Source organism: Pocillopora verrucosa, chromosome 8 (assembly GCF_036669915.1).
Source record: "Pocillopora verrucosa isolate sample1 chromosome 8, ASM3666991v2, whole genome shotgun sequence".
Classification (NCBI taxonomy): Eukaryota; Metazoa; Cnidaria; class Anthozoa; order Scleractinia; family Pocilloporidae; genus Pocillopora; species Pocillopora verrucosa.
In genome coordinates this window covers 15,878,770-15,903,514 of record NC_089319.1, presented here as the reverse complement: position 1 = coordinate 15,903,514, position 24,745 = coordinate 15,878,770, and the positions used below count along the sequence as shown (strand labels likewise).

At 36.8% G+C, this 24,745-nt stretch overlaps 1 long non-coding RNA gene across 1 annotated transcript; it reads right to left on the bottom strand.

Moving 5' to 3' along the window:
- Nucleotides 1-21,023: 21,023 nt before the first annotated feature.
- LOC136283158 (uncharacterized) lies at nt 21,024-23,045 on the bottom strand. The gene is made up of 3 exons (XR_010718601.1): nt 22,919-23,045; nt 22,264-22,358; nt 21,024-21,665 (listed from the first exon to the last, which is right to left on the bottom strand). It is a non-coding gene; the product is annotated as an uncharacterized lncRNA (long non-coding RNA).
- Nucleotides 23,046-24,745: the final 1,700 nt, after the last annotated feature.

Below are 24,745 nucleotides of genomic sequence, written 5' to 3'. Positions count from 1 at the left end.
GAAAGTCTCCGAGCTGATGCCGTGAATAGGATTGGCGAAAGTATTAGTTCATTTAGATCCTTACTGGAAACTATTTTACCGTTTTGAAATGCTACATGATATCTAGACGATTGCTAAAAAGATAGATTATTTGTCATGTATCACTTTAGTACCACAACTTTTCATCTGTATCGTATTTGAGTCTAACATTTAATACCTTTGCGAAGTTCAGTTCTTGCCAAAGTCGTGATGTCTCCAGTTTTAAGACGAAACACTTTCGGAAATCCTGCTTATGACCTAAAAGATAAAAGGCAGTTTAAGACTGCATGCGACCACTGCTGTATTTTAGGAAACTATTGAAGTAAAAAGGCAATGTTGCTCAAAAAGTTGAGGAGTTAATAAACAACTCTCCTTAATGTCAAAATTGTGACAAAAGGAAGACTCGGTAAGAATACAGTTTTTTGGTGAAAATAAATTGGGACTAGGGCACGACCGTATAGATACGAGGTTGCACAATGGTCAATTGATAGGGCACTTCCAGCTGCTTCACTTTCCTACTTAGTTAGTTACGATATTTTGCTTCTATATCAAAGAAACACTCTCAAGATGATAAGTTTGTGCACTGAATGGAGAGCTTGTTTTCTGTCTACTTCATATCACAATATCATGTAATAATCACAAAGCTTGTGATATGTTTATCTTAAGTGTTTGTTGGTTTAAAGAAGGGCCTTTTCCCATTAGCGACAAAGTTGTTTACGTAGACAAATTTTCTTTCATCACCAAATTTTACAAGTGCGGATGGTTCCACGGTCTGCTGATCTGTACTTTAGTACCACCCCCTCTGTCCTGTCACAAATCTTGGCCGAAGCGGGCAAATCTTCAAACGCACCGCCGACAAAATTTGTCCCGGAAAAAAATTAGGCAAAATCGCCTGAATAAATAAAACCGTTATAACTAGCGACTAGCGTGTTATTGAACTGAAATCAGTTTATTAAACGGGCAAAATTTGTCCTTTGTTGCAAAACTCGGGGATTATTAAAATTTTAAAACGACTTAGGATAAATCCTGAAATTGGAGGTGCAATCCTTTTACAACTATGCTGGCCGGTCTTATGAACAGATCAGGCGCTGACGGAATTTTACGGCTTTGAAATTTTTAATGCGGATTCAACAGACGAAACAAAACTTTATCAAGACAAATTTGTCCTTTCATTTTGTGGAGACAATTCAAGTGTGTCTACTAGTGCGGAAAGGCCCTAAATTAGAACTAGGGCATGATCGGATTGATAAGAGGTTGTACACTGGTCAGTTGACAGGGCCGGGAACAGGGCAAGGATTGAATAAACGAAAATAGAATAGGTATTTAATGCACTTTGAAAGAATGGGAATTGAAAATTTAACATACTTTTAACAAAAGAGAAAAATGAATGATCTCCGCATACTTAGCGCAATAGAAAAAACCTCTCCTCTCAATCAAGAACTCTGAAGTTTGATACCTAATGGTATCAATTTTTTTTGCTCTTTTTGTTTTCTTCTTTTTTGTTTTCTTTATTTACATAGTTCTTTAAAATAATGTTTTCCTTGTTTTGCTCTGGACGTCTCCATCATTTCTTTTAGTAACCGAACCGACACATCTGCCTTTTCTTTTCCTGCTTTAGAAAAAAAGGGAGATTCTTGTCATTCCAGGGTATAGGATATTGATATTGTGTTTTTCAGTGGACGAAGATTCAAATTCAGGATCAGCAAGGTTTTTACAGAAGACCTATAAATACTGAAATGTAAGACGGCAAATGGCGCTCCATGCGCTCCTCAGTTAAGATTATTCAGATTATTGTCGTTTAGAATGGAGGACATGACGTCATAATGATGTGATCACCGATTCACCCTTTAACTCCCGCAAATGATTTACTTTTCACTTCTCCCTATAATATCCATACATTTTCCAGTAAACAGGTAATGAGAATACTCAAACTTATCAGGTAAAAGTTGTTACCTAGACTAACCAGACTCTTGCAACTTATATACAAGGAAATCTGTAGCTGTAAGAGGGGAGAATTAACAGTCAGATCTTGGGAGTTAAAGGTTAAAGATCCTTATACACCTACAGCGCTCGGAAACGCTGGAGACACTCGGACGACGCTGCTTCTTAAAATGTGGACATAAAAATTGATCCATAGGACAAATCCTGACAAATTATTCGACATAATTACGTAACATCACGCTACTGTACAAACATCAACCACAAGTCACGATGCAACTAATGAAAAGTAAAAACATTCGTAGATAATTAATGCATTAACGAAATACACACAGAAAACAAAACAATATGACAACAAGTTTCGCGATAACAATGCATCACAGACGATGATATTATTTTACTCACGTGTACCTTATTCTAACGTCAGGTACTAGGTGAACGGAATTAAAGGCCGCCAGGTTTACTAACACCCGACAGATGCGCATCTGCATACATGGAACATTAAAGAAAATCTAAAACATTTTTGAATAATAAAGATCTCGTCTCTTGCGAGATAGTATTTTGGCCTGTATATCTATCAGCACATTTACAATGAACTGGAAATGTAGTGCACTTACCGATGAACTGGCCTTTTATGCCATGACGCTGTCATGCATTTACGATAAGTGTATTTGAGTGCAGCGTCTACACACATCACATGACTTTGATGGCACACGTATCTAGTAACAAACCTTTTCGCGCTTACAGGGTTTCTTTGTCGTTATCGAAGAGACAAGCCAGACAGTATGACGAGCATGACAGTATAAGATGTTACAGGCTGATGATAGAGTCAAAGTTTAGCGCGAGTGGTCATTCATAGAGTCTACAATAAACTGATGAAGAATTACGCATAGGTCTCTGTCTTGCTTTCGCTCTCCCTTCTCAATTTCACGTTTATACTTAATGATGCCCATAATTTGATAAATACATCTTGGCAATGAATGAAGTACTTTGTGTCATAGGTTTGCCGATATAATATTGGTTGCCAATTGCCTTATCGATAAGGTGATTACAGTTCCATTACTTGTGCGTGCTCTTTTAGGGTGTAGAATTCAAGTGGCCAGTTGTCAGTCCATTCATTCGAGTGTTGAGAGCTGTTGAGAGGAGTTAAATCACAACATGACGATCTCCATGTCATAAATGTGAAAGTTAGATCAACTTCAAAGGTCAGATACAGACAGGTTCTGTCGCTCTGGATGTGCGACAGATCTTGATGTTTTCACTAGTGCTTAGTCGTTGCTCGAGACATCATTTATCGATCGTTGAATGGGAATTACTCTGCTTTTTTCCTCATCTTTTTATGCAGTTAAATTATTAAACAGACTTCTTCTTTCATTTGTATCTAAGTGAAGAGAGATTATTGACAGACATTTGAAAAAACTGTGGAATTACTTTATTGACACAGCAAATTTACAGATAAATATTTCACAAATACGGATTCAAAGACTGCGTTGAACAATTTGAAGCTTCCGTCGGAACAATTGACAGTTACTCAGTAAGTTCATAAATATATAAATATATACCAGTGTATGACACTTTTATGATATGCTGATACATCTCAGCAGTTGATTACACTAATATGCTTGTTGATATAAAAATCGTTCGGTCTTCCTGAAAAATTTTTGAGTCGAAAGGCCCCAACGTTAACTATTCTATGGTGCACATGAACAGGCAGTGTTATATCTTTTTCCTTCCTCTGTGATGAAGTTGGACGGAACACATTTCCTCTGGTTATTGTTGTTTGCCATGGAACTAAAACATGCGGTTCCGGAAGATGTAATCTTCTTACAAATGGGAGAAGTTACTGTTTTGCTGCTTGGCAAAGTGAAGGAAACAACTCTGCCTGTGTAACAACTAGGCTCGTCACCAGGGGACCTCTTTGATCTCCATGGTACAGCACCCTGGGTGGACGGGACTCCGCCATCTTGAATTCTGCGCATGATTTTGTCGAAATCAGTTGCCCGGCCATTTACACGGTGAAGAAAAATCGCAAGGATAACGACAAGAACCTAGAGTATAGAATTCTTTTGTCAACTTTCTTGGAAAAACGTTTTGCCTTTAAAAAGTATTTCTAAATTATTAAACAGACAGGATTACAAACCTAACCATGTTGTCAGGTAAAGCGATTGAAAAAATTTCATTGAGAAATGATTAAAAAGAGTCAAAAGAACTCTTACAAATACGTTATACAGTAATAAAGGGCATTTATGTTTTACCCTGAAAACCTCCATTGCTCAATTCCTTTTTATTTCTTGTTGTCCAAGGTGAGGATTTCTTCTCCGCTTGCTGCTTTGTTTCTTTCCTCTATTGCTTAAAGTTTTTTTGATATTGAGAGAAGTTTCTCTCTGCTTATATACAATTTCTCGTGCTCTCAATGTGTTCCTTGAATAAATATATTAAAACTATTTTCCTCGATGTTCTATCCTCTTTCATGTTGTTTTAGTTCTGTTTCGAAGATAATTTAGAAATTGATCTAATAACTAATTTTTGAAACGTCCTTTTAGTAAAATAGGCTCATCAATAATATCGTTCTATTTTAATAATAGAATAAAAGTCATTTAAGACACCGTCCATGTTATTTTTTATTAACTTAACTATATACAAAAAAATCTGACTTTCTTGACTCAAAAGTTGAAAAACCATTTCATTAACATGTTAATGTGAATAAATCACACTTGTTACCACCAAGGAGGCACAGGTTGTCCTTTACCCAAAACAATTTAGTGGAGTCTCGCGTAAATTACTGAGAATCTAATTTCTTCCATCCCGTCATATTGTTACCAAATGATAACAATTGCATGATGTAATGTTTGGACGAAATTGGGAGTGATGATACTTTTAAATCTTACGAGGAATTAATTGTACAACAGCACGAAAACGGGCAAATACATCATGAGTCCTTGATTAAGATTTGATCAGTGTTAAAAGTCAGAATCATTTATACAATAGTATTACTTTTGTGATTTTAGTAACAAAGTCTTTGATTGATCGATAAAAGACCAACTGCCGGGAAATCATGAGCTGAATTCGAAAAAAACCATGCAAGATATTTTAATGAAAATTTCTACCCGGTATTTAGAGGAATCGATGTCCGGTGTTTAATACGTCATGAGTAAAACTTTTGGAAAGTGCACCCTCTTATAACTGGAGACATCGATAGCTTTGGCAAAGAAAGAACTTCCCAAAAGTGTTGAATGTCAGACAGGATGAAAAGTTGTGACTCCATTGTGATACGAAACGAATGATCTTTCCTTATAGTATCCATGATAGGATCCAGTTGGAAGTCGTGTTCCTTTTTTATCATCATTCAAAACTGGTTTTTCAAATTACATTAGTAACCATCCGTTAATCTTGCATTTATTCTTCCGCTGATATTTATGCGTGTTGGGATAATATGCTCTGGAAACATGAATAAATAATTTGGTGAAGATTCGAAACGGTATCAAATAGTCTATTTTTATTAGATAGAGACAGGAGCCCAATATCAAGTAATGGGCTCCTGATAGAGAGTGAAAATTGGTGACAAAATTTGGAAAGTGTCTCCATTAAAAGTTTGTTCCGAGCGCTGTAGGTGTATAAGGATCTTTAACCGTTTAAATCCCAAGATCTGACAGTTAATTCTCCCCTCTTACAGCTCCAGATTTCCTTGTATATAAGTTGCAAGAGTCTGGTTAGTCCAGGTAACAACTTTTACCTGATAAGTTTGAGTATTCTCATTACCTGTTTACTGGAAAATGTATGGATATTATAGGGAGAAGTGAAAAGTAAATCATTTGCGGGAGTCACATCATTATGACGTCATGTCCTCCATTCTAAACGACAATAATCTGAATAATCTTAACTGAGGAGCGCATGGAGCGCCATTTGCCGTCTTACATTTCAGTATTTATAGGTCTTCTGTATAAACCTTGCTGATCCTGAATTTGAATCTTCGTCCACTGTCAATATCCTGTACCCTGGAATGACAAGAATCCCCCTTTTTTTTCTAAAGCAGGAAAAGAAAAGGCAGATGTGTCGGTTCGGTTACTAAAAGAAATGATGGAGACGTCCAGAGCAAAACAAGGAAAACATCATTTTAAAGAACAATGCAAATAAAGAAAACAAAAAAGAAGAACACATAAAGAGCAAAAAAAACTGATACCATTAGGTATCAAACTTCAGAGTTCTTGATTGAGAGGAGAGGTTTTTTCTATTGCGCCAAGTATGCGGAGATCATTCATTTATTTTTTGTTCAAAATATATTAAATTTTCAATTCCCATTCTTTCAAAGTGCATTAAATACCCATTCTATTTTCATTTATTCCTTGCCCTGTTCCCGGCCCCGTCAACTGACCAGTGTACAACCTATTATCAATCCGATCATACCTTAGTTCTAATTTAGGGCCTTTCCGCACTAGTAGACATTGTCTCCACAAAATGAAAGGAGAAATTTGTCTTGATAAAGTTTTGTTTTGTCTGTTGAATCCGCTTTAAAAATTTCAAAGCCGTAAAATTCAGTCAGCTGTTCGTTTAAATTTCTGATCTGTTCATTAGACCGGCCAGCATAGTTGCGAAAGGATTGCACCTCCAATTTCAGGATTTATCCTAAGTCGTTTTAAAATTTTAATAATCCCCGAGTTTTGCAACAAAGGACAAATTTTGCCCGTTTAATAAACTGATTTCAGTTCAATAACACGCTTGTCGTTGTTTATACGACAAGTGATTAAAAAGTTTATAACGGTTTTATTTATTCAGGCGATTTTGCCTAACTTTTTTCCGGGACAAATTTTGTCGGCGGTGCGTTTGAAGATTTGTCCGCTTCGGCCAAAATTTGTGACAGGACAGACGGGGTGGTACTAAAGTACAGATCAGCAGACCGTGGAACCATCCGCACTTGTAAAATTTGGTGATGAAAGAAAATTTGTCTACGTAAACAACCTTGTCGCTAATGCGAAAAGGCCCTTCTTTAAACCAACAAACTCTTAAGATAAACCTATCACAAGCTCTATGAAGTAGACAGAAAACAAGCTCTCCATTCAGTGCACAAACTTATCATCTTGAGAGTGTTTCTTTGATGTAGAAGCAAAATCTCGTAATCAACTAAGTAGGAAAGTGAAGCAGCTGGAAGTGCCCTATCAATTGACTATTGTGCAACCTCGTGTCTATACGATCTTGCCTTAGTCACAATTTATTTTCACTAAAAAACTCTGTTCTGACCGAGTCTTCTTTTTGTCACAACTTTGGCATTGAGGAGAGTTGTTCATTAACCCCTCCACATTTTAAGCAACATTGCCTTTTTACTACAATAGTTTCCAAAAATACAGCAGCGGTCGCATGCAGTCTTAAACTGCCTTTTATCTTTTAGGTCATAAGCGGGATTTCCGAAAATGTTTCATCTTAAAACTGGAGACATCACGACTTTGGTAAGAGCTGAACTTCGTAAAGGTATAAAATGTTAGACTTAAATACGATACAGATGAAAAGTTGTGGTACTAAAGTGATACATGACAAATAATCTATCTTTTTAGCAATCGTCTAGATATCATGTAGCATTTCAAAACGGTAAAATAGTTTCCAGTAAGGATCTAAATGAACTACTACTTTCGCCAATCCTATTCACGGCATCAGCTCGGAGACTTTCTTTTTAAAAACTCGTTTTCATTTGTTTTGCAGTAGGTTAAGGTTAGGCACAGATTGCATTTTCTCCTCTCTTTTGGGAGAGAGGGTGAAAAAGAGAAAGTGCATGCAGTCTATTAAGTTTATTGATCCCAAGTAAACAGAGATTGCTTTTTTTCTTTCTGGATGATAAACATGAAAATTAACACAATGAATGCTTGATTGAGCGAAGGAGTAAATGTACCAGTGAATGAATGAGATTTTTCTCGTTTTGTGACGAGCGTGAGACGACGTGAAATTGTTTTATATCTTTTTAATCCATGCCTGTTGTTGAAGTTGTTGATGTTGTTGACGTCTTTGAAGGAGAACAAGACAAACAATGAATGACCAAACACAGAGCCAACACCAGAGTGCTGGAGCAAGAATATGTTTAGTTAGCATTGTTAAAGGACAGACGGGGTGTTACTAAACCACAGATCAGCAGACGGTGAAACCCTCCGGAGCCTCCGGAACCAGCACAACCTGCGGGACCATCAGTTGTTTGTTAAAAAAATAATAATGAAATAAACTACAAGCTAAAATATCTTAACGCTGTTCGAGAATTTCGTTTTCGGGCGTAAAGAAGATAACCTAAAAAGAGAAATGTCTCTTTTTTTCATCCACCTTGACGTGAATATGCAAATATGTTTTACGTTGCGCAATAGGTAAAATGATTTGCATGGAAATGAACACTCGCGCTCTCAACCTTTAAAAGATCTGGACTAGATTTGAATAAGGATAAATTTACCGATCTCAAGTGGTTGTTCTTTGTATCGTGTAAATTTCTTGGGCTGATTTGGGGAAATTTAACTCGGTTTTATCTCATCTACTTAGCCCTTTACATAATCCTTTCCAAGATATGTCTGTGAGTAACGCCAACTAAACAAAGCCCACTGGAAGCAACACGGTGTGAATTCGCGAGTCTGTAACCGCAGTCACGCGTAATTCTGTTCATCATGTATTTAAATACACTCAAACGCCTAAGGCGCTAAACATGAGTAGGAATATGCACATTAGAGAACGGAGACTTGCAAATAAATTTACAGTAAAGAAAAATATTTACCCTAACGGTGCAAAGCTTTACAGGAAAAAAACGACGACGCTACTTCTTAAAATGTGGACATAAAAATTGATCTACAGGACAAATCCTGACAAATTATTTGACATAAATACGAAACATCACGCTACTGTACAAACATCAACCACAAGTGCACGATACTACTAATGAAAAGTCAAAACATTCGCAGATAATTAACGCATTAACGAAATACACACAGAAAACAAAACAAGATGACAACAAGTTTCGCGATAACAATGCATCACAGACGATGATGTCATTTTACTCGCGTGTACCTCATTCCAGCGTCATGTACTATGTAAACGGAATTAAGGGCCGCCAGGTTTACTAACACCCGACAGATGCGCATCTGCATACATGGAACATTAAAGAAAATCTAAAACATTTTTGAATAATAAAGATCTCGTCTCTTGCGAGATAGTATTTTGGCCTGTATATCTATCAGCACATTTACAATGAACTGGAAATGTAGTGCACTTACCGATGAACTGGCCTTTTATGCCATGACGCTGTCATGCATTTACGATAAGTGTATTTGAGTGCAGCGTCTACACACATCACATGACTTTGATGGCACACGTATCTAGTAACAAACCTTTTCGCGCTTACAGGGTTTCTTTGTCGTTATCGAAGAGACAAGCCAGACAGTATGACGAGCATGACAGTATAAGATATTACAGGCAGATGACAGAGTCAAAGTTTAGCGCGAGTGGTCATTCAAAGAGTCTACAATAAACTGATGAAGAATTACGCATAGGTCTCTGTCTTGCTTTCGCTCTCCCTTCTCAATTTCACGTTTATACTTAATGATGCCCATAATTTGATAAATACATCTTGGCAATGAATGAAGTACTTTGTGTCATAGGTTTGCCGATATAATACCGGTTGCTAATTGCCTTATCCATAAGGTGATTACAGTTCCATTACTTGTGCGTGCTCTTTTAGCATGTAGAATTCAAGTGGGCAGTTGTCAGTCCATTAATTCGAGTGTTGAGAGCTGTTAAGAGGAGTTAAATCACAACAAGACGATCTCAATATGTCATAAATGTGAAAGTTAGATCAACTTCAAAGGTCAGATACAGACAGGTTCTGTCGTTCTGGATGTGCGACAGATCTTCATGTTTTCACTAGTGCTTAGTCGTTGCTCGAGACATCATTTACCGATCGTTGAATGGGAATTACTCCGCTTTTTTCCCCATCTTTTTATGCAGTTCAGTTATTAAACAAACTTCTTCTTTTATTTGCATCTAAGTGAAGAGAGATTATTGACAGACATTTGAAAAAACTGTGTAATTACTTTATTGACACAACAAATTTACAGATAAATATTTCACAAATACGGATTCAAAGAGTGCGTCGAACAATTTGAAGCTTCCGTCGGAACAATTGACAGATACTCAGTAAGTTCATAAATATATAAATACATACGAGTGTATGACACTTTTATGATATGCTGATACATCTCAGCAGTTGATTACACTGATATGCTTGTTGATATAAAAATCGTTCGGTCTTCCTGAAAAATTTTGGAGTTGAAAAGCCCCAACTTTAACCATTCTATGGTGCACATGAACAGGCAGTGTTATATCTTTTTCCTTCCTCTGTGATGAAGTTGGACGGAACACATTTCCTCTGGTTGTTGTTGTTTGCCATGGAACTAAAACATGCGGTTCCGGAAGATGTAATCTTCTTACAAATGGGAGAAGTTACTGTTTTGCTGCTTGGCAAAGTGAAGGAAACAACTCTGCCTGTGTAACAACTAGGCTCGTCACCAGGGGACCTCTTTGATCTCCATGGTACAGCACCCTGGGTGGACGGGACTCCGCCATCTTGAATTCTGCGCATGATTTTGTCGAAATCAGTTGCCCGGCCATTTACACGGTGAAGAAAAATCGCAAGGATAACGACAAGAACCTAGAGTATAGAATTCTTTTGTCAACTTTCTTGGAAAAACGTTTTGCCTTTAAAAAGTATTTCTAAATTATTAAACAAACAGGATCACAAAGCTAACCATGTTGTTAGGTAAAGCGATTGAAAAAATGTCATTGAAAAATGATAAAAAAGAGTCAAAAGAACTCTTACAAATACGTTATACAGTAACAAAGGGCATTAATGTTTTACCTTGAAAACTTCCATTGCTCAATTCCTTTTTATTTCTTGTTGTGTGCGGTGAGGATTTCTTCTCCGCTTGCTGCTTTGTTTCTTTCCTCTATTCCTTAAAGTTTTTTTGATGCTGAGAAAAGTTTTTCTCTGCTTATATACAATTTTTCGTGCTCTCAATGTGTTCCTTGAATAAATATATTAAAACTATTTTGCTCGATGTTCCATCCCCTTTCATGTTGTTTTAGTCCTGTTTCGAAGATGATTTAGAAATTGATCTAATAACTAATTTTTTAAACGTCCTTTTAGTAAAATAGGCTCATCAATAATATCGTTCTATTTTAATAATAGAATAAAAGTCATTTAAGACACCGTCCATGTTATTTTTTTTATTAACTTAACAATATACAAAAAAATCTGACTTTCTTGACTCAAAAGTTGAAAAACCATTTCCTTAACATGTTAATGTGAATAAATCACACTTGTTACCACCAAGGAGGCAAAGGTTGTCCTTTACCCAAAACAATTTAGTGGAGTCTCGCGTAAATTACTGAGAATCTAATTTCTTCTATCCCGTCATATTGTTGCCAACTGATAACAATTGCATGATGTAATGTTTGGACGAAATTGGGAGTGATGATACTTTTAAATCTTACGAGGAATTAATTGTACAACAGCACGAAAACGGGCAAATACATCATGAGTCCTTGATTAAGATTTGATCAGTGTTAAAGGTCAGAATCATTTATACAATAGTGTTACTGTTGTGATTTTAGTAACACAGTCTTTGATTGATCGATAAAAGACCAACTGCCGGGAAATCATGAGCTGAATTCGAAAAAAACCATGCAAGATATTTAAATGAAAATTTCAACCCGGTATTTAGAGAAGTCGATGTCCGGTGTTTAATACGTCATGAGTAAAACTTTTGGAAAGTGCACCCTCTTATAACTGGAGACATCGATAGCTTTGGCAAAGAAAGAACTTCCCAAAAGTGTTGAATGTCAGACAGGATGAAAAGTTGTGACTCGATTGTGATACGAAACGAATGATCTTTTCTTACGGCACCCATGACAGGATCCAGTTGGAAGTCGTGTTCCTTTTTTATCATCATTCAAACTGGTTTTTCAAATTACATTAGAAACTATCCGTTAATCTTGCATTTATTCTTCCGCTGATATTGATGCGTGTTGGGATAATATGCTCTAGCAACATGAATAAATAATTTGGTGAAGATTCGAAACAGTATCAAATAGTCTATTTTTATTAGATAGAGACAGGAGCCCAATATCAAGTAATGGGCTCCTGATAGAGAGTGAAAATTGGTGACAAAATTTGGAAAGTGTCTCCATTAAAAGTTTGTTCCGAGCGCTGTAGGTGTATAAGGATCTTTAACCGTTTAAATCCCAAGATCTGACAGTTAATTCTCCCCTCTTACAGCTCCAGATTTCCTTGTATATAAGTTGCAAGAGTCTGGTTAGTCCAGGTAACAACTTTTACCTGATAAGTTTGAGTATTCTCATTACCTGTTTACTGGAAAATGTATGGATATTATAGGGAGAAGTGAAAAGTAAATCATTTGCGGGAGTCACATCATTATGACGTCATGTCCTCCATTCTAAACGACAATAATCTGAATAATCTTAACTGAGGAGCGCATGGAGCGCCATTTGCCGTCTTACATTTCAGTATTTATAGGTCTTCTGTGAAAACCTTGCTGATCCTTAATTTGAATCTTCGTCTACTGAAAAACACAATATCAATTTCCTGTATCCTGGAATGACAAGAATCTCTTTTCTAAAGCAGGAAAAGAAAAGGCAGATGTGTCGGTTCGGTTACTAAAAGAAATGATGGAGACGTCCAGAGCAAAACAAGGAAAACATTATTTTAAAGAACAATGTAAATAAAGAAAACAAAAAAGAAGAAAACAAAAAGAGCAAAAAAAATTGATACCATTAGATATCAAACTTCAGAGTTCTTGATTGAGAGGAGAGGTTTTTTCTATTGCGCCAAGTATGCGGAGATCATTCATTTATTTTTTGTTCAAAATATGTTAAATTTTCAATTCCCATTCTTTCAAAGTGCATTAAATACCTATTCTATTTTCGTTTATTCCTTGCCCTGTTCCCGGCCCCGTCAACTGACCAGTGTACAACCTCTTATCAATCCGATCATACCTTAGTTCTAATTTAGGGCCTTTCCGCACTAGTAGACAAAACTTGAATTGTCTCCACAAAATGAAAGGAGAAATTTGTCTCGATAAAGTTTTGTTTTGTCTGTTGAATCCGCTTTAAAAATTTCAAAGCCGTAAAATTCCGTCAGCTGTTCGTTAAAATTCCTGATCTGTTCATAAGACCGGCCAGCATAGTTGCAAAAGGATTGCACCTCCAATTTCAGGATTTATCCTAAGTCGTTTTAAAATTTTAATAATCCCCGAGTTTTGCAACAAAGGACAAATTTTGCCCGTTTAATAAACTGATTTCAGTTAAATAACACGCTTGTCGTTGTTTATACGACAAGTGATTAAAAAGTTTATAACGGTTTTATTTATTCAGGCGATTTTGCCTAACTTTTTTCCGGGACAAATCTTGTCGGCGGTGCGTTTGAAGATTTGTCCGCTTCGGCAAAAATTTGTGACAGGACTAAAGTACAGATCAGAGAATTTCTTTTTAAAACTCGTTTTCATTTGGTTTGCAGTAGGTTAAGGTTAGGCACGGATTGCATTTTCTCCTCTCTTTTGGGAGAGAGGGTGAAAAAGAGAAAGTGCATGCAGTCTATTAGGTTTATTGATCCCAAGTAAACAGAGATTGCTTTTTTTCTTTCTGGATGATAAACATGAAAATTAACACAATGAATGCTTGATTGAGCGAAGGAGTAAATGTACCAATGAATGAATGAGATTTTTCTCGTTTTGTGACGAGCGTGAGGCGACGGATATATCTTTTTAATCCATGCCTGTTGTTGAAGTTGCTGATGTTGTTGACGTCTTTGAAGGAGAACAAGACAAACAATGAATGACCAAACACAGAGCCAGCACCAGAGTGCTGGAGCAAGAATATGTTTAGTTAGCATTGTTACAGGACAGACGGGGTGTTACTAAACTACAGATCAGCAGACCGTGGAAACCTCCAGAGCCTCCGGAACCAGCGCAACCTGCGGGACCATCAGTTTTTTTGTTAAAAAAATAATAATGAAATAAACTACAAGCTAAAATATCTTAACGCTGTTCGAGAATTTCGTTTTCGGGCGTAAAGAAGATAACCTAAAAAGAGAAATGTCTCTTTTTTTTATCCACCTTGACGTGAATATGCAAATATGTTTTACGTTGCGCAATAGGTGAAATGATTTGCATGGAAATGAACACTCGCGCTCTCAACCTTTAAAAGATCAAGACTAGATTTGAATAAGGATAAATTTACCGCACTCAAGTGGTTGTTCTTTGTATCGTGTGAATTCCTTGGGCTGATTTGGGGAAATTTAACTCGGTTTTATCTCATCTACTTAGCCCTTTACATAGTCCTTTCCAAGATAGGTCTGTGAGTAACGCCAACTAAACAAAGCCCTTTGGAAGCAACACGGTGTGAATTCGCGAGTCTGTAACCGCGTCACGCGTAATTCTGTTCATCATGTATTTAAATACACTCAAACGCCTAAGGCGCTAAACATGAGTAGGAATATGCACATTAGAGAACGGAGACTTGCAAATAAATTTACAGTAAAGAAAAATATTTACCCTAACGGTGCAAAGCTTTACAGGAAAAAAACGACGACGCTACTTCTTAAAATGTGGACATAAAAATTGATCCACAGGACAAATCCTGACAAATTATTTGACATAAATACGTAACATCACGCTACTGTACAAACATCTACCACAAGTACACGATACAACTAATGAAGAGTCAAAACATTCGCAGATAATCAACGCATTAACGAAATACACACAGAAAACAAAACAATATGACAACAAGTTTCGCGATAACAATGCATCACAGACGATGATGTCATTTTACTCGCGTGTACCTCATTCCAGCGTCATGTACTATGTAAACGGAATTAAAGGCCGCCAGGTTTACTAACACCCGACAGATGCGCATCTGCATACATGGAACATTAAAGAAAATCTAAAACATTTTTGAATAATAAAGATCTCGTCTCTTGCGAGATAGTATTTTGGCCTGTATATCTATCAGCACATTTACAATGAACTGGAAATGTAGTGCACTTACCGATGAACTGGCCTTTTATGCCATGACGCTGTCATGCATTTACGATAAGTGTATTTGAGTGCAGCGTCTACACACATCACATGACTTTCATGGCACACGTATCTAGTAACAAACTTTTTCGCGCTTACAGGGTTTCTTTGACGTTATCGAGGAGACAGGCAAGACAGTATGACGAGCATGAAAGTATAAGATATTACAGGCAGATGACAGAGTCAAAGTTTAGCGCGAGTGGTCATTCAAAGAGTCTACAATAAACTGATGAAGAATTACGCATAGGTCTCTGTCTTGCTTTCGCTCTCCCTTCTCAATTTCACGTTTATACTGAATGATGCCCATAATTTGATAAATACATCTTGGCAATGAATGAAGTACTTTGTGTCATAGGTTTGCCGATAAAATACCGGTTGCTAATTGCCTTATCGATAAGGTGATTACAGTTCCATTACCTGTGCGTTCTCTTTTAGCGTGTAGAATTCAAGTGGGTAGTTGTCAGTCCATTAATTCGAGTGTTGAGAGCTGTTAAGGGGAGTTAAATCACAACAAGACGATCTCGATATGTCATAAATGTGAAAGTTAGATCAACTTCAAAGGTCAGATACAGACAGGTTCTGTCGCTCTAGATGTGCGACAGATCTTCATGTTTTCACTAGTGCTTAGTCGTTGCTCGAGATATCATTTACCGATCGTTGAATGGGAATTACTCCGCTTTTTTCCCCATCTTTTTATGCAGTTCAGTTATTAAACAAACTTCTTCTTTTATTTGTATCTAAGTGAAGAGAGACTATTGTAATTAAAACTGTGTAATTACTTTATCGACACAAAAAATTTACAGATAAATATTTCACAAATACGGATTCAAAGACTGCGTTGAACAATTTGAAGCTTCCGTCGGAACAATTGACAGTTACTCAGTAAGTTCATAAATATATAAATATATACGAGTGTATGACACTTTCATGATACGCTGATACATCTCAGCAATTAATTATACTATATTCTGGTAGATATAAAAATCGTTCCCGTGTTTCTGAAAAATCTTGGAGTTGAAAAGCCCCAACGTTAACTATTCTATGGTGCACATGAACAGGCAGTGTTATATCTTTTTCCTTCCTCTGTGATGAAGTTGGACGGAACACATTTCCTCTGGTTGTTGTTGTTTGCCATGGAACTAAAACATGCGGTTCCGGAAGATGTAATCTTCTTACAAATGGGAGAAGTTACTGTTTTGCTGCTTGGCAAAGTGAAGGAAACAACTCTGCCTGTGTAACAACTGGGCTCGTCACCAGGGGACCTCTTTGATCTCCATGGTACAGCACCCTGGGTGGACGGGACTCCGCCATCTTGAATTCTGCGCATGATGTTGTCGAAATCAGTTGCCCGGCCATTTCCACGGTGAAAAAAAATCGCGAGGATAACGACAAGAACCTAGAGTATAGAATTCTTTTGTCAACTTTCTTGGAAAAACGTTTTGCCTTTAAAAAGTATTTCTAAATTATTGAAACAGACAAGATCACAAAGCTAACCATGTTGCCAGGTCAAGCGATTGAAAAAATTTCATTGAGAAATGATTAAAAAGAGTCAAAAGAACTCTTACAAATACGTCATACAGTAACAAAGGGCATTAATGTTTTACCTTGAAAACCTCCATTGCTCAATTCCTTTTTATTTCTTGTTGTGTGCGGTGAGGATTTCTTCTCCGCTTGCTGCTTTGTTTCTTTCCTCTATTCCTTAAAGTTTTTTTGATGCTGAGAAAAGTTTCTCTCTGCTTATATACAATTTTTCATGCTCTCAACGTGTTCCTTGAATAAATATATTAAAACTATTTTGCTCAATGTTCCATCCCCTTTCATGTTGTTTTAGTCCTGTTTCGAAGATAATTTAGAAATTGATCTAATAACTAATTTTTGAAACGTCCTTTTAGTAAAATAGGCTCATCAATATCGTTCTATTTGAAGACACTAGAATAAGTCATTTAAGACACCGTTCATGCTATTTTTTTTTATTAACTTAACAATATACAAAAAAAGCCTGACTTTCTTGACTTAAAAGTTGAAAAACCATTTCCTTAACATGATAATGTGTATAAATCATACTTGTTACCACCAAGGAGGCAAAGGTTGTCCTTTACCCAAAACAATTTAGTGGAGTCTCGCGTAAATTACTGAGAATCTAATTTATTCCATCCCGTCATATTGTTACCAAATGATAACAATTGCATTATGTAACGTTTGGACGAAATTGGGAGTGATGATATTTTTTAATCTTACGAGGAAATAATTGTACAACAGCACGAAAACGGGCAAATACATCATGAGTCCTTGATTAAGATTTGATCAGTGTTAAAAGTCAGAATCATTTATACCATAGTGTCACTTTTGTGATTTTAGTAACAAAGTCTTTGATTGATCGATAAAAGACCAACTGCCGGGAAATCATGAGCTGAATTCGAAAAAAACGATGCAAGATATTTAAATGAAAATTTCAACCCGGAATTTAGAGAAGTTGATGTCCGGTGTTTAATACGTCATGAGTAAAACTTTTGGAAAGTGTACCCTCTTAAAACTGGAGACATCGATAGCTTTGGCAAAGAAAGAACTTCCCAAAAGTGTTAAATGTCAGACAGGTTGAAAAGTTGTGACTCGATTGTGATACGAAACAAGTGATCTTTCCTTTTAGTATCCATGACAGGATCTAGTTGGAAGTCGTGTTTCCATTTTACCATTATTCAAACTGGTTTTTAAAATTACACTAGAAACTAAGGATTTATGTGGTATGATTTCCCGCTGATATTGATGCATGTTTTGATAATATGCTCTAGCAACATGAATAACTAATTTGGTGAAGATTCGAGACGGTATCAAATACTTTATTTTTATTAGATAGAGAGTATAAACTGTTGATGTAATTCCAAAAGTGTTTCGATTAAAAGTTTATCCCCAGCGCTGCAGGTGAAGAAGGATCTTAATTATGACATCATGCCCTCCATTCCAAACGAAAATGACCTGAAAAATCTTCACTGAAGAGCCCATAAAGAGACTTTGGGGAACGGTACTACTGATTTCTTTGCTGATAATTTTAAAATTACGGATACCATAAACTCTGACTTGACAAACATGGACAAATGGTTTTTAGATAACAACATGAAAAGAAATCATTCAAAATACCAGGCGATGATCATGTGGAATAAAAGAGTCAGTCCCAAATTTCTCTGGAATTCTCTCGGAATTTCATCATTCCAAACAGCGACACGCTAGAAGGTGCTTAAATATTTACTGTTGACGATATGTTGAAATTCGATAAACAAGTTCCTAATATATGCAGGAAAGGGTCTCAACAGGTTTCAGCTTTAAAGCGTATAAGAAATATACTCCATATGATTTACTGGTTTTTTTATATTTTAAAGAGCCTGTAGGGCAAGTCAAGATACAAAGAACTCGTAAAAATACTCAGCGCTACTACTGACATACCAAAACGTCTAATAAGATTTATGCAATCTATCATTGTATTGTGTCGATGTTAAGCGAACTGCATTTCCCCTCTTTCACCAGGAAGAAGAACAATATGGAGTGTCCTTACCCTCCTCCAGAGTTTTCTGAATATTTTGATGAAAAGCGCAAACCAGCATCTAGATAACTTGATGTCCGGTATTGTGGCTGTTACCTCCCTTCTGGGACATGTATGTTAGAATGCTGTAAGTAAGTCCATAACTTTTTTCGTAAGTCCCCTGACCAGCGTAGAAGGCTTTGGCATGTCAAACAGTTCTTTGTGGGGCTCGACTAGAGTAAGAACTAAGAATTGGTAAAACATTGAATAGTCTGTTAGGAAATAACGCGTGTGTAACTGTCAATTGAAATTTGAAATAAATATACCGTTGAAGGGCCATTTGCCGTCTTACATTTCAGTATTTATAGATCTTCTGTATAAACTTTGCTGATCGCGAATTTGAATATTCATCCACTGCAAAACACAATATAGATTAATTGTACCTTGGAACGATTAGAGCCTCGTTTTTTTTCCCAAAAGCGGGAAAAGAAATGACAAATGCTGTGGTTCGGCTACTCAACTGACATCAGTGATGGTGACGTGAAGGACGAAGCTAAAAAAACATATTTTTTTAAAGAACGTTGATAAAGAAAAAAAAAAGGAAAGAAGAAATAAAAAAATGATGACACTACAGAGTCCCCATATTTTCAAAGTGCATTAAATACCCATTCTATTTTCGTTTATTCCTTGCCCTGTTCCCGGCCCTATCAATTGACCAGTGTACAACCTCTTATTTATCCGATCGTACCCTAGTTCTAATTTAGTTAAACCAAGAAACTCAGTTCTGACCAAGTCCTTCTTTTGTCACTACTTTGGCATCGGCGAGAGCTGTTCATTAACTCCTTTGCGTTAAATTCAACATTGCTTTATTTTACTTCAATTTTTTCCAAAACTACAGCAGAGGTCACATGCATTCTTACACTGCTTTTTATTCTATGTTTCATTAACGTGGTTTCGAAACTTTGCCATTTTACATCGACAGCTTTGGCAAGGACAGAACCTCCAGGAGGCGTTAAATGTCAGACTTTATGTCATATAAAAAGTTGCCATACGATTGTGATACAATACAAATGATCTCTCCTTTAAGCAATTTTCTCCTCCCAAAATAATGGAGTAGTTTCCTGTGAACTGAACTTCTGCTTTCAGCGATCCATGACATTATTATCCTTGATGATGCTCATGAATCAGCGTTTGCTCGGAACTTGTTTTTAGTTCGTTTTTTACTTTTTTTTTTCTTTTTAAAAAAGGTACGGACTGCATTTCCTCTTTCTCATCCTGGGTAGACAAGATAAAGTGCCCTCACCCTCCTCTGCACCGAGGTTTCTTCCTCAAGTCCTCTTCAAAAAGTATCTACTAAGAATGTTAGTCCTACGTGGACTGAGATTGCGTCTGGAAGATGATGACTAAGAAAATGAAGAGAATTAAAGCTTAAACGAATAAAGGCATAATACATTCAGACCTGAATTTCATCCACAGTGCGGAAAGATCATCAGTTCTTTGTTAGTGGACAGACTCGGGACAAACAAGAAAATCTCAACCTTGAGCAGAATCTCGATTCTTACGACCTTGAGATAGCATTTTGGCCCCTTTAAATTGGCACATTTACAATCAATAGGAAAACTAGCGCATATACCAGCCTGCTCTGCTGTTGAGCAATGAACGTTTTGGCACTTAGGTCATCTGTATTTGGGCACCCGATCTAAAAAAGCCACATTACCTTTCAACACACGTACGTAGTAACGTCTTTGTTCCTGCAATGATCGTACTCTTTCACCTTGCGTAAAACACAAGGAAGCGCTATTTTACTGCTGTCGGTCAAAGGCATGGCTTTGGGGCGATGTCGACTTATCTGGTTTTTCTCGACTGTATGCCACGTGAAATCTTTAAAGGAAGGGAAAACGTTGTTTGACTTCAGCTTTGTAAAAGCCTTAATTGATCGTAAGGATATTTAAGACACAAGAATTTTCATGAATAAGAATTTTTTCATCTCACTGGAAGAGTAGTAGGTGGGGAGAATATATAAGTTTAGACATCGGTTCAAAGTACTCTTTTTCTTTTTTGGAAATAAACAGTTTGATAATATATGTTAATTGCTGATGTTTCACTGCCTCAAAGAGAAGATTGGAAGTATAACATAATAGAAAAAAGTTTTCTTAAGGTCATATGGCTGTAAATGAAAAAATTATATTTCAGTTATCTATTCATACTCAGATTTTGAATGGGACAACATCATCTCAAACAAAAGATGTCAGAAAATGCCTGGAAGTTTCGAAAATTATACTCAATTTTTCAACATCCATGCCAGTTTATAATCGATATTCATACCACTTGAACTAGGGATTCCATCTAAGCTAAGATATAGAGGAGTAATCGACCGGCAGAAAGTAATGGCGACAAAGTGCATGATGATCGTTTTTATTCAGTACGAAAAAAGCAGCAACCGACTGGGTACTGACACAAAGCATGACTACCAAAATGTTTCCAGGGTGACTTCTCCATCACAGACACTACGACATAAATTAATACAAAACTTTGAATACGAGTCGCAAATCAAATAAGAAAACTGTGTGTATACTGAAAAAAAAGATGAAATCAGCGAGAATATAAGTCACCCTACGAGAATGAGAGGGGACTGGGGTCAACTGAGCGCTGTGTGTCATCCGTATTAGTACGGTTTAATTTATCGATTAACGAATTCCATTGTTTTATGATCATTAGCGATAAAGCTCAGACCCAAACTTTTCTCAAATAAACTTTCCTAAACTTTCATCAAATAACATGAATACCTGAACAGACAAAGAAGGTTTAGTTTTTAACTGGAACGATTGCCATTGGCAGTTGTACTTTTGACGCAATGCAGCCTTGTACTTTACAAGAAGCTGTCAATTCGTCGTAATCTTTTGAGCTCAGACATAAAAACTGATGAACCATGCTTTTCCCGTCAAAATTCTCTCCAGAGAATTTTGCACATATTGGATCGATTTCCTTGCACCGTTTCACAATAGCTTTAGCGAAGCAATCTTCTTTGGCCTTCATTGCAGTATCTCCATAGCCAATACATTCTGGACAGAAAACACCTGGAAGAACTACAAACGGCATAAAATATACGTCAGTTGAAAACTAGTAAAGAAGAAGACATACAAAGCAAAATCCTAAAAAAGACCGTGGTTTATCATTTATATCGTCTTCTTCATTAATATCATTCTTGGCCATTGCGTGTACCTTGGACCTAATTCAGGATGAAAAGCTTAAGGAAACTTAACCCTTTTTAACTCCCAGAGGTGATTAACATGTAATTCCTCTCTACAATATCCAAACATTATCCTGCAAAAAGGGAACTAGAACACTCTAACTTATCAGGTAGACGTTGCTATCTTGATTCACGCCAAATTCTTGTGACTTATCTACAAGGAAATGTGTGGCAGCTAGAGGAGAGAATTTACAATCAGATCTTGGAGTTAAAGGGTTAACGATATATTCACCGAAACGAATAAAATTAAAATTTACATTGTTGACATGTTTGACAGCTGGTATCTGAATAAACAAGATTAAGTTAGTGGCAAATTCAGTGTCGAATTGATTCCAATCAGCCTACTTTCGAATTGAGCGATCTCGCATCTAAAGTCCAGAAAATGAATAACAAAAACAGTTCATGGTCTCTTGATATAAACCTGTTGAAAATACCTTCTTTTTCCTGTTCTCTCTTAGCTGCAAGACAGATCGAAACGCATGCCATCAGTACAAAGATCTTGAGAGACATCTTCAGCTTTTCAGCGAACCTACAAATGATCCAAAGTGTAGTACTGAGATGATTGCGAGTTCATCGACACGTGACCGGCCAACAACCATCAGTTTTTTAACCATTTCAATCAATCAGCTCATCAGTCACTAGTGGCTATGAAAAACTTTTCTGTTCACAGTTTCAACAATAGCAGCTTGAGTAAGCTTTAGTATAAGGTATAACTTCAAATTAAAGATAAGAAACAGGAAAGTTTCGTGAAAAGAACTGCCATAACTTATATATATTTTCTCGCCTATTTATCTTGCTGAGTGGTTGTTAGATATTGCACACCTTTGAATCTAGCAGATTACAAGAACACTAATCGGCAGAAATATTTTTGTTAGTATGTCCACATAGTATATGTTGGAAGAGCTCTTGAAAACAGGTGCACGGTCTTTTTTTTTCCGTAACGTTACTGGAAATTCCACCCTCAAAAATTTGAAAGGAGCGAATCAAGCTGAAATATGAGACGCTTACATTCAATCGCATAAATTTCTTTCAAAAAAGCGCCTAAAACCTTTAGGATACAACAGACTTTGAATGAGGTGTAGTACTCACACGGTATTTTCTGTGCAGTTGAAGTTTGTTAAGTCTTAAAATCTGCAGGCACCTCTTGTAACTTCGGAGTTTTACTCTCAAAAACTATTAGGCATCTGGTTTCGCAAGAGCTCGTCGTGCTTATAACAATACCCGGTTTAAACCCGCTTTCATGACTTCATTTTTGACTGCTTACTTCTCATCACAGAACGGTTCCTAATTACCTTCGAACATTAACAATGGCTAATCAGCACAAACTTCCTCCCTGTAGTAAAAGGCTTCGTGCATACACACCTGTTACTTTGAAATCACCAAGATTGATCACCAGGATTGATTCCTGAAAAAAATGTTCATGAAGATAAGCTGGATGCTGTTGTTTAAATGAGTGTTTGCTTCACCCACTCTTAATTAAATGAACAATTGAATAGAGTTCATGGGCCAGTGAACAAATTCGTTTTTACTTCATTAGAGGACATGAAGGATTGTTAGAGGGTGCTGCCTTGTTTTAATTTGCGGACTAATCCTGTCCTCACCAACCTTCTTAATTGTTTAATTTGTTCTTAAAACACACATTAAAACTCCTGCCATCAATCAGGAGCAAGGAGAGTCTTAGAGGAGGCGTAGACCATTCTCAGAACTAACTCTCTCTTTGAGTATCTGATTTCAAAGGGTTAATCTTCAAAATATAGGTTATGTAAGATCCAAGTGTAACATTTTTTCTATTATTCGTTCTTGCGTAATTTGTTTTTCCTTTGCGTACGCAAATTAGTTTATACTTCTTTTCGTCCATTTGTTTAGTCTTTTTTTTTTTGGCGTTAATTTAGGTGTTTATTCCTTTCTGTCAGTTTTCGCGCCCTCGTTAGCGTTTCTGTGCTGTTTCATCTTCATCAGCGCCTTTCTAAGTTTCTATAGTTTTATTTTCCGCATGTTCTAGCGTATTTTTCATATCGTAGTTTTGCAGTACAGTTTGGGCAGTTCATTTTGGTCCGCGCTTAGCGCAGTTCTGTTTAGTTTCTTGCAAGTCTCTTCGCGTTATTCGCAGTCCGCTTTACAGCAGTTTTCTCTGGCCGAAACAATTTTCAACCCACGCTGTTTGTATGCACACTCTTAGTACCAAGCACGTCGGCTACAATAAATCTTCATTCGAATTTGGTTTGTGGTGTTGTTATTAAAGGCCAGGAGACTTACACACTTATTGCAGTTTCAGGTTATCTAGGAAGATTCTGTACACGGCTCTAAGAAAATAGACCTCATTGTTTCGTATGACATTAATTAGGCGAGAAACTAATTAAAAAGCAGGAAAAAACGCCCACAAGGGAATATCCGCTTGATTCCACTCTCCGTACGTTCTACATTTTATCAGTTTGGCTACAGGCGGCCCAAGCTCACGTCTCGAGAAAAAGCCAACGATCAATTCATGAACGCGTCACGCGTTGTGTGACTCGGTGTTAAGTTACGAGAGGAACCGTTGAAAATTTGAACACGTTTTAAGGAATAGTATGGGGAACGAAATATTGTCGATTTACAACGGTAAATATTTCGAAATATGAGTATATTACACGTAAAATCAATAACACTTACTCACATCCCGTGTGTCCGTTGTAGTTTCTGATGATTTCTTCCGTTTTAAGCTTGCTTTACCATCACTGTTAATTCTGTCAATCATCTCGTCTTTTGAGAAATCGTAACTTAACACCGAGTCACACAACGCGTGACGCGTTCATGAATTAATCGTTGGTTTTTCTCGAGACGTGAGCTTGGGCCGCCTGTGAACCAGCTTGGATTTTGTTGTGTAACTTTTTTCATGGGATATATCATCCAGCAACATAACCTTAAAAGAGAATTGGT